Here is a 9,714-nt window from a genome sequence, read left to right as displayed (position 1 = left end):
GGGCCCCGGGACAGGACTACACACGTGGGGTGAGCTCACTAGTGCGCGGCTCTCCCGACAGCCCGGGGATGGGGGGCAAGGAATCTTGCCTTGTTTTACCCGTCTGACACCGGAGAAGGTGAACGGCCTGCTCTAGGTCACGCCGAGCCCCCCAGCCCCCCGTCAGACTCTGAAGTCTGTGTGGAGCCCGTCCTATGCTGCCAGGGAGGCCCGAGTCTTTCCTGCTGAAAAACAGGAGATAAAAATAAGACATTGCCTATTTGGACTGTAGGGTCCTAAAATTAAAGCGATCTCCCCATAACCTGTCTGCTTCTGTTAGCACGGGCTTCTGGAGGAGGCGGAGTGCTGGTCACTTGAACAGAAGGGCGAAGGTGATGTGACACGGGCAGACGTCACACGTGCCGATGCTGTGTCATGGGAGGTGGGGAGAGCAGGGCCTTCCCGTGGGACAGTCTCTAGGGGCCACGGCAGTCACGCCCCCCTGGGGCCCTAGAGCACCCGACTGTCTCTGGGGCACAAAGATGGAAAACAAGGGCTTGGCCGTCGCTGCCTTATCAGACCCATCCCTGCCAGCAGCCCCCGCTGCCGTGGCCGACGGGACAGGCTTGGACTGGGGGCCAGCAGGAGGGAGACTGTGGGAGCAGAGGAAGAGGGGGGCCATCGGGTTAAGATGCGGAAGCAGAAGGAGCACGACAGACCGAGGACAGGGACTAAGCCGGTGCTCTGCAGTCAAAGGGGCAGGGTGAGGTGTGGGACCCCAAGGCTCCCTCCTGCCCTCACCTGGCTGCCCCCCACCCCCATGTCTGGGTGGCCTGGGGAGGCTCAGGAGCCTCACCTACGGTCCCTACACAGTACCATGACCTGGAGATGCCCACGGCCCTCTCATAACCCCCCAGAGGAGGGCGGAGGATGAATTCATCCTCAGGAGCCCCCGCCTCGCTCCTCTCCACCCAGCCCCTGTGTGCACTGTTCGTGGCCCTGATTCCAGGCACAGTCTCAGCCGTGGGCTGCCTCGTCCCCTGTCCGTCTGCTCGGGGCCGGAAGAGCCGTGAAGACAGAGTTTTGCCTTTTCTGTTCTCCACTGTCTCCTAGGGCCAGCCTCGGCACGAAGGCAGGAGCTGGAGGATCTGTGCTGGTCCAGAATTTTCTGTACCCCCGACACAGGGTGACCAGAAGCACACTGTCCCTTCGCTCCTCACACCCCCTCTGGGGACCACTGGCCACTGAGACTGTTCCTGCTGGACTGACGAGGAAGTGCAAGTGACCAGCCAGGCTATCGAGGTCCTGAGCAACTCAGGGGTGACTTGTGACCAGAGCCCCGTGTCCCTGTCCTGGGGCCTCCCAGGAAGAAGGGGCAGAGCCCATCTGAGCCCATCAGCCCTGGGGACTCTTGGATCAGCCTGAGACCCCTCAGCAGAGCTTCTGTGCCCCCGAATCTGTCCTGCACACATCCCAGGGCCCCGGTGCTTCAGGAAGCAGACAGACTGTTCCCCAGGTGGGGGGTAACCTCAGCTCTCCAGGCTGGCCCGGCCCACCATCCCTCCCCAGGCCCAGCCCTGCCCTCTCGGAACCGATGTTCTAATGGGTCTACTGCCGCCTCCCGGGCTCAGCCCGCAGTCTGGGCTGGTCCCGAACTTGGACCTAAGGATGCAAACCTGGTGGTGGTCGGACCGACAAGCTCCGCACTGCAGTGGGGCAGGGCCACGGAGAGACAAGAGCTTAGAGGCAGGCTGGAAGGGACCGGGTCCTGGCCCTGCTCCCGGGGTGGGTGCGCGCCCTTCCCACTCAGCTGCCGTCGAGGCTCGGCTCCCCCAGGTGTGGCTCTGAGCTGCACAGATCCGCGTACCACCGAGGGTGAGGGCGAGGGGAGCCTCGGCTCACCCAGACTCGGCGGGGCCCTACCAGCATGATGCGGCCAACCTCGCAGCAAACCCTGTACGGAGTACCAATCCCCCGTCTCTTCTGGCCTGGAGCCTCGGTGCTGGTGTCTGGAGCCCTGGTCCCGGGGGCTTCCTCCATCCCGGGGGATGGGGGGTGGGGGCCTCAGCGGGACGGCTTCCTTAGCTCTGATGGGGCCGGGGGTGGGGTGCTGGTATTTACCCGTGGCCCCTGCCCGTGGCCGCTTCCCACTGACCAGCCCTGGGACTCCACAGGCCTGCCTGGCAGGCCTTCCCTCATCCCCTGGGCTCTGGAGAGGGCTTGGCATTCTTGTCTTTCCCTTGGCAACACTCTGCTGTGTGCGAGGCTCTGGGGAGAACATCTGGAGACACGTCAGCAGGGGCCTCCGAACTGGGGCCGATGGAGGCTCTGCCCCCGACCTGGCCAGGCGCCAGGCCGCTGATCCGCTCTGCGAATCGCGGTCAGAAACGTGGCAGGAAGGGGAGGCCCCGGCAGTAAACTCTGCCCTCCACGTGCCCTCCAGCACCGTCCCTGGTCTTGTCGCTGACCCCCGGCACCCCAAACCGGACCCCTCCCCACAGCTGAGGCTGCAGAGTGGCTCCTGGGTGGGGAAAGGGACCTGGACCGCTGTCCTCATTACGAAACCGTCATCACACGCAAGCACATGTGCCCTTGCCCCGAGCCGGCCTGGCCTCTCCCGCTGCACCATTTTCCTTTTGCTCTGTTTTTTGTTTTGTTTTGTTTTAAGGTTTTACTTATTTATTTGAGAGAGAGAGACAGAGACAGAGAGGGAGAAGCAGGCCCCCCGCTGAGCAGGGAGCCCGACATAGGACTCGATCCCAGGACCCTGAGCTCATGACCCGAGCGGGAGGCAGAGGCTTCACTGACTGAGCCGCCCAGGCGTACCTTGCTCTGGTTTGTTGTGGTGAGAAGCTGGGGTATTCACACCACCAAGAGACCAGGAGACCCATGGCTTGTGTTCCCCAGAGGCAACGTTGCAAGAGACTCATGTTTGAGAGATTTACATTTCCCGTCCCTTCATGGGGAGCCTCCTCCAGGGCTGCCTGGGTGAACTGCGCTTCCTTCCCCTGAAACCTAGGGTTGAGGACCCCCTGCCCTCGCATGTGGCGACGAGTGGCTCTTACAAGGGGCTCAAGCCGGGAACCTGGGTGGTCCTTAAGCGTCTGCCTTCAGCTCAGGTCGTGATCCCAGAGTCCTGGGATCGAGCCCCGCGTCGGGCTCCATGCTCGGCGGGAAGCCTGCTTCTCCCTCTCCCACTCCCCCTGCTCATGTTCCCTCTCTCGCTGTCTCTCTCCATCAAAAAAATAAATAAAATCTTTTTTTTTTAAAGGGGTCCTGGGGGCTGTGTGTCAGAGGCGGGTGGTGGGGGCTTTTCGAGGGACACTCTCTTGCCCCTTCCCGGCTGGCGTGGCCCGGATGGGGAGAGAGCTGGGGGGGGTCCTCGGGCTGTGGCTCCTTCACTGTCGGGCCAGTGCCAGGTGGTGTCGTGTCTGTCCGTGCCACACACCAGCTCCTCTACCCCTCCCGGCCCAGTCGCGGCCTCTCCCACGCGGCTTCCTCTCCCTGGCCCACTCCTCCCTACAAACTGCTTTCTGAGGCTCCTCGAGCCTTCTCGTCCCGGGGCCCCTGCTGGACGTGCCTTCCCCTCCGCCGTGCTGGACAAGGCCTGTCTCTCACATGCTCACCAGTGCGGGTGTCAGTAATCCGGGCTGTTTCCTCCCACTTGTCGGCGGAAAGCGCTCTCGCCAGGGCTGACTTAGCGTCATCCTGCCTGCCGGCGAGGTTGAGAACCTTCCCCACGTCTGCTCCCATCACCTGCCCGCTTCCCCGTTCCCCGGTTCTCGGGTCCCTCGCCGATGTGCACACGCTCTTTACACGCTCGGGACAGGAATCCCGCGCCTGCTTGACGGGACCCAACTCTCTCCTCCCAGGCGGGTGTTCGTCTTTCCTGGGGTTCAGGGTCTGCCATGGAGGTGAGGCCGCCAGCTCTCCCGGGCGCTGTCTGCCAGGCTTGCTGGGAGGCTCGTGAAAGTGGACGGTATTTTCTTTACTGTTTGAGCCATTCTGAGCTGATGTTTGGTTTTTAACCCATGTAGGATTTTCGTGGATATGAGCTAGAAGTTTATCTGGTCTTGTTTGTGTTTTGTTTTGATGCACAGAGAGCCAGGCGTCACCAGTTCCCTACTGAAGTGGAAACTGCGTCCATCAGACACCCAGGGGTCTGGTCTCAGAGCCTCTACTGCCCTACGATCCCCGCGCCCGTGTGTTCGCCGGCACACGACACGTGCCACTTTCCCAGGACCCCGGAGCTGCAGTTACGTGGAGGCTTGCCAACATCCTCTTACTCTGCTTCACGGTTTTTTTGAGTTCTTCTCTTCTGAATGATCTGTATAATCCACCTGGGAGATTGGGAACCCTGTAGGGGCCCTAATCAAGCCTGGATTGAACTGCAGATCGGCTGGAAGAAACCCTACATCCGGAGACGTGGACCGAGAGCGGCTGAGATGCTCGGACCACACAGCCTCATTCAAGCCCCAGCCCTGCTGCCCCCCGCTGTGTGCCTTTGGACAAGTTGCTCGACTTCTCTGGGCTTTGGCTTCCTCAGCTGTAAAATGGGGTAATAATGAACCAATACTGCTCCAAGGGTTGGTATAAACAGTAAGTGAGCTATCATACGGAAAGCGTGTGTGGAAATCAGACAGCATCTCTGCTAAGGTCCAGAGCTACTGCGTTTACTAGTAGGAAGGGAAACAAAACGCGGCCAGTTCTGCTGTGACTCGCCCTTGACTGCAGAGTCTATCTCTGCTTATTAGAATCAATATGCTGGAGCTTTGTCTTTGCAACACGACAGCTCCCACCAGGAGGACGAGGTTTTATCTTTGCTTACATAGATTTTCCTTTTTATCCGACAGTAAAACTTGGAAACCGACGTTCTGCATGTCGGCTCTTATGGTCTTCAGAAATTTTTAGTAGCATAAAGGGATCTCGAGGCCCGAAGGTTTGAGAAGCAGAGCTCCGCCTTCTCAGAAAGGCCGGGAAAGCTTGGACAGCCTGAGTAGAGGCCAGAAGGCGGCGAACACAGTCAGAGGCTCCTGCTGATCGAAAAGGAAAGGAGAGAGTCTTGCTAACCTGCGGAAGGGTACGGACGTGCGTCGGCAGCAGGTGTCCTATCCCGAGGCTGCCTGTCCCCAGTCCCCACGCAGTTGCTTCCTCGAGCCTGGCGAGAAGGCGGGACAGAAATACAAGACACAGACACGGAGCCTGGAGACGCCGCGCTGGGACGATGCCCTGACACTGGGAAAATTCCGCTTCGTAAATTCAAGCGAATCCAGCGGAGATTTATCAAGACGATTACGAGTTTAACAAGGTGGCCGGTTACGAAATAAACACTTAAAAAAAAAAAATCAATGTTTTTGTGCCTGTTATTTTAACCCAATTAGCTGTGAGCTGAGAAACGGCTTTGATGTGAGGGGAGGTCAGGCAGCTTGACCGAACCTGGGATGGGTGTTAATTTTATAAAAACAAAGCAATCGTAGCACAACAGTCGCACAGGCGGTCTGAGCGGTGGGCACACGAGTCTTTGTAAACTCGTTCTGCGCAAGTTTCTTGTGTTTGAACCTAACACAATGACAGCGAGAGGTGCTGATAACAGCGGAACGACCCAGACTTCGCTCGAGTTCTGTTCGGTTTCATCTCCCCGTCGATGCCTGCGTCCTGCCTTCCTCTTCCTCGGGTTAAGATGTTGGTGCTGTCAGGTCGAGTCACTGGATGTAGCGCTGTCAGGAAGGGTGGGGGTAACATCCCCGAGCTGGGTGCTGGGTTGGGCGGCATCTCCTCTCCGGACGTGGAAGGAGGGGCCTGCGTCTCCTGCCGCCTGGTGCTGCCCACAGGAGAAGGGACAGGGACCCGCTCCCACGCCTCCGCAGGTGCGTCCCTGCCTTCCTCACCGCGGCTCCGGGCGCCTGCGCGAGGCTCTCTCCGGGAACACGGGGACCTTCGCTCTGCCCCCGCCCACCTGGAAACAGGCTGCGCGTCTAGAAGGGGCCTGGTTCGCTGGTCTGCGCCCGGCCAGTTCTTGGAGCGGAACGTGGGCGTCTCTCTGTGGCAGCTTCTCCTCTCTGTCCTCAATGTGTCACTTGGGGAACATCTATCGGATGGCCGAGGGGCGTCTGGCGCTGTCCCCAAGGTCCCGACTTCTGCCTCGTCTTTCCGTGACTTTGCCCTTTAAGACGAGCTCCTGGCGCGGCACCTGCCCGGTCTTCAGCCGATTTGCTCCTCAGATGCCTCCTTTCCGCTCCCAGCCTATCTATTTTAAATTCCAAGATCTCTAATTAGTTCTTTTATATAAAAGCCCATGCTTGCTTCATGGATCCGATAACCCCTCTTATCTCTCTAAAGGTAGTAATTATGCGTATTTTAAATTCTCCTTCTGTTGACTCAATCAGTTTGCTCCCCTGGGTGTCAGGGTTTCTGTCTCGGAGGCGGCGGGTCTCTTCCGCGGGGCTGCTTGCCTCGCGTGCTCGGTCACGTGGCCGTCGCCTGTTTCGGCATCAGCTTCCCCGCGGATCTCTCTGCCGCTGCCGCGTCTGTCTCAAAGCCTCTGATGGAAGACGGGGAGGTCCGCGCACCCAGGCGAGGCGGGCGGGGAATGGCTCCCTCGGACTGGGGGTCCCTTGCTTCACCGAGGTCTGTGGTTTCCTGGTCACTGTCCTCCTATGGTGACCACCCTCTGCTTTAATCTGGGGACTTGGGGGCTCTCTGCCGTCCACGCCGGTGGGCAGGGAGCACGCAGACCGTTGCCCCCACCCCACCCCTGTGTCCCACCTCCCCGACTCCTGATGGGGGCGGCCCCAGCTGCGTCGGCAGCTGCCCAGTCTGGGCATCTCTTGGAACGTGGTCCCCTCCGATTTTTTTTTTTTAATCTTTCTGTGATTCCTACAGAATTCCGATCCCCTGAAATGACTCATTTGTACAAACTAATTTTATCTAGATTTTTTTCTTTTACTTATTTTTCAAAATTTTTTTTCTTTTAAAAACTTTTTTCTGACCCTTAGTAGGACCGGGGAGGGGGCATGTTTAGCTCCTCATGTGACCGAAGGCCCCAAGTACTATTAATCAGCCTGCAGAGAGTGTCTTGGCCCTGGATGCCCAGCGGGCCCCTGGCCAGAGCCAGGGAGGCGCCACAGGTCCTGCATGCAGGCCAGCCCCCAAAGCACACGGCGTCTCTTTTCTGCAGAGGATATTGTCAGACTGAGACTGAAAAGGGGGTCTTCCTGGCATTCTTAGACTGCACAATGGAGAATAACCAAGACGCCAAAGCCACACAACTCATCGGTGACTCCTGGGGCCTTCCTCTGAGCGAGGGATGTTCCTTTGCTCCCTGACGGAGACGCCGGCCTCCCCGGGGTTCTACTGCCTCTTCGTGTCAGTTGACTACTCGGTTTTTCTTTTTCTTTTTTTTTTTTTTTTTAAAGATTATTTATTTATTTAATTGACACAGAGCGAGATCCCAAGTAGGCAGAGAGGCAGGCAGAGAAAGAGGGGGAAGCAGGCTCCACGCCTAGCAGAGATCCTGATTGGGGGGCTCGATCCCAGGACCCTGAGACCATGACCTGAGCTGAAGGCAGAGGCTCAACCCCCTGAGCTACCCAGGCGGCGCCCTGACGACTCGGTTTTTAAAAGACCGGCCTCCGTGCTGAGATGTTCTGAGGGACAACAAACAACCAGGAGACTGCGGCAAAGGACGCGGCCAGACGTGGTCCTCCAAGGCTCCGGGATGGATCTAGAGCCCTTAGCAGTGACCACACGGTGACCGACGTCCCAGTCCTGCTGTCCGGGGACGGGGGCACGAGCTTTCTGCAGTGTGACACTCAGACACTCAGCCCTTCCGAGACAACCTGTTGCTCCAGACACCGACCAAGTGCCTCCGGAAAGACGCCCACCTGCCTGTCCTCCAGCTCCCGCCACCCCCTCACCTCCTACGTGCGGCAGATCTGTGTCCTGGTGGTTTTAATTCGTCTCCGAGCACCCCCCCACCCCCGTCTGGTGCGTTACTGAACGCGTCTCTCCCTAACTTGATCAGCTGCGGGAAAATTGGATCAGGGTGGGCAGATCGTGTCCCGTTCTTACCACGTGAATGTCAGAGGCCCCCGGGCGTGGGGACCTGCTCATTTCTACAGCTTCCTCTTTGAAAAGCAGATGGCCAGCCTTGGGCTTTATTGAATTTGTGTTTATGTATGTGATGCATTTGACCGTAGCCGGAGGGCGGCTGCCTGGTCCAATAGCAAATTTGGCCCATCAACGAGGTTGAAACCTACTTACCTGTAAGCAGCGGTTTGTTCTGGGGACGCGGCTTGGTCTTTGGGGTAGCAGAGACAAGCCAGGTTGGACGAGCTCCTCCGTCAAGGCCTTCGAGCCTTGGAAACGATTGCGGTCAGGAAGCCCGGCTGCTTTTGCACCCACCCCCTTACCCACACCCCAAATTCCACTTCCAGGGATTTATCCTGAGACACCACAGGCCCCAGCGCGAAGGATAGCCATGCACGAGTGTTCAGCGCACCACCACCGCCCCTGCTCGTTTAATTAAAAAGCAAACCCAAATATTTGTCAACGGGGAGCTGGCACATGGATCGGAGCCCCGCCGTGCTGGAACCCTTGAGAACTGGCCGAGCGAACAAGGCCGGGCAGGTGTGCAAACAGCTGCTGTGTGTCCACACGGAGGTGGAAAGGGCGAGGGCGAGCAGCACTGACCCATCCCCAAGAACACGGGGTTCCTGGGGGAGCCGGCAGCCCCGTTTCCGCCGGGAGCCTCCAAGAACTGCCAACGACCGGGACCGGAGCCGGTGTTTGCCCCAAAACGACACCTTCCCGACCACCAAGTGTCCGTCTGTGGATGATGGGCCCACAAAGCCGGGTCTGTCCACAGCGCGGAATGTCACTCAGCCTCCGAAAGGAAGGGCACAGTGACACCCGCTACGGCGTGGGCAGCCTCATCACGAGGCAGAGTGAAATAAGGCAGCTATGAAAGGGCAAATCCCGTAGGATTCGGAGGAGCCCAGAGTGGGCGGGTCCATGGAGATGGAGAGCACAGCGAGGGGGCGGGGAGGGTCTGCGTTCCACGGGGACGGCGGGACTCGGTGGAGGAAGACGGAAAGTTCTGGACACCGGCAGGGGGGACAGCTGCACAAGAGTGGGAATGTGCCTCACGTCCCCGTGCACCTACAAACGGTGGCGACAGTGGGTGTTATGTCACGTCATACACGCACTACACAAATAAACAATAAACCATGAATGGGAGTTAGAAGATCACGGAAAGGGACGTTGAGAAGGGATTCATGGAACTGTTAGTAGTAGTGACGTTCTTCGTTTAGAGATTTTATTTATTTGACAGAGAGAGAGAGAGAGAGAACACAAGCAGGACATAAGTGGGGCTTGGCAGGCAGAGGGAGAGAGCCCGACGCGGGACTCGACCCCAGGACCCTGGGATCACGACCTGAGCCGAAGGCAGAGGCTCAACCCACTGAGCCCCCCAGGCGTCCACATCCAGTAGTGGTTGTTTTTTGAGGAGGGGATTCTGGGGGCTTTTACTTGCCCTCTGACCCATTTGGGGCACCTTTGCCTTTGAAGGGGGGGCTGTCCCAGCAGCCCGGCCTCTCCTATGACCTGACTCCATCACCGCCGTCCCCCGCCCCCGGCCCAAAGTGAGATAAGCCACCAGGGGCAGAGAGGTTGAGTCCTGTGTTCCTGCCTGTCTCCCTCCGTCACTCTCACTGGGGTGAAACCCCGTTCCCGCGG

This window comes from Mustela nigripes, chromosome 9 (assembly GCF_022355385.1).
Source record: "Mustela nigripes isolate SB6536 chromosome 9, MUSNIG.SB6536, whole genome shotgun sequence".
NCBI lineage: Eukaryota > Metazoa > Chordata > Mammalia > Carnivora > Mustelidae > Mustela > Mustela nigripes.
This window is presented reverse-complemented; position numbering follows the sequence as displayed.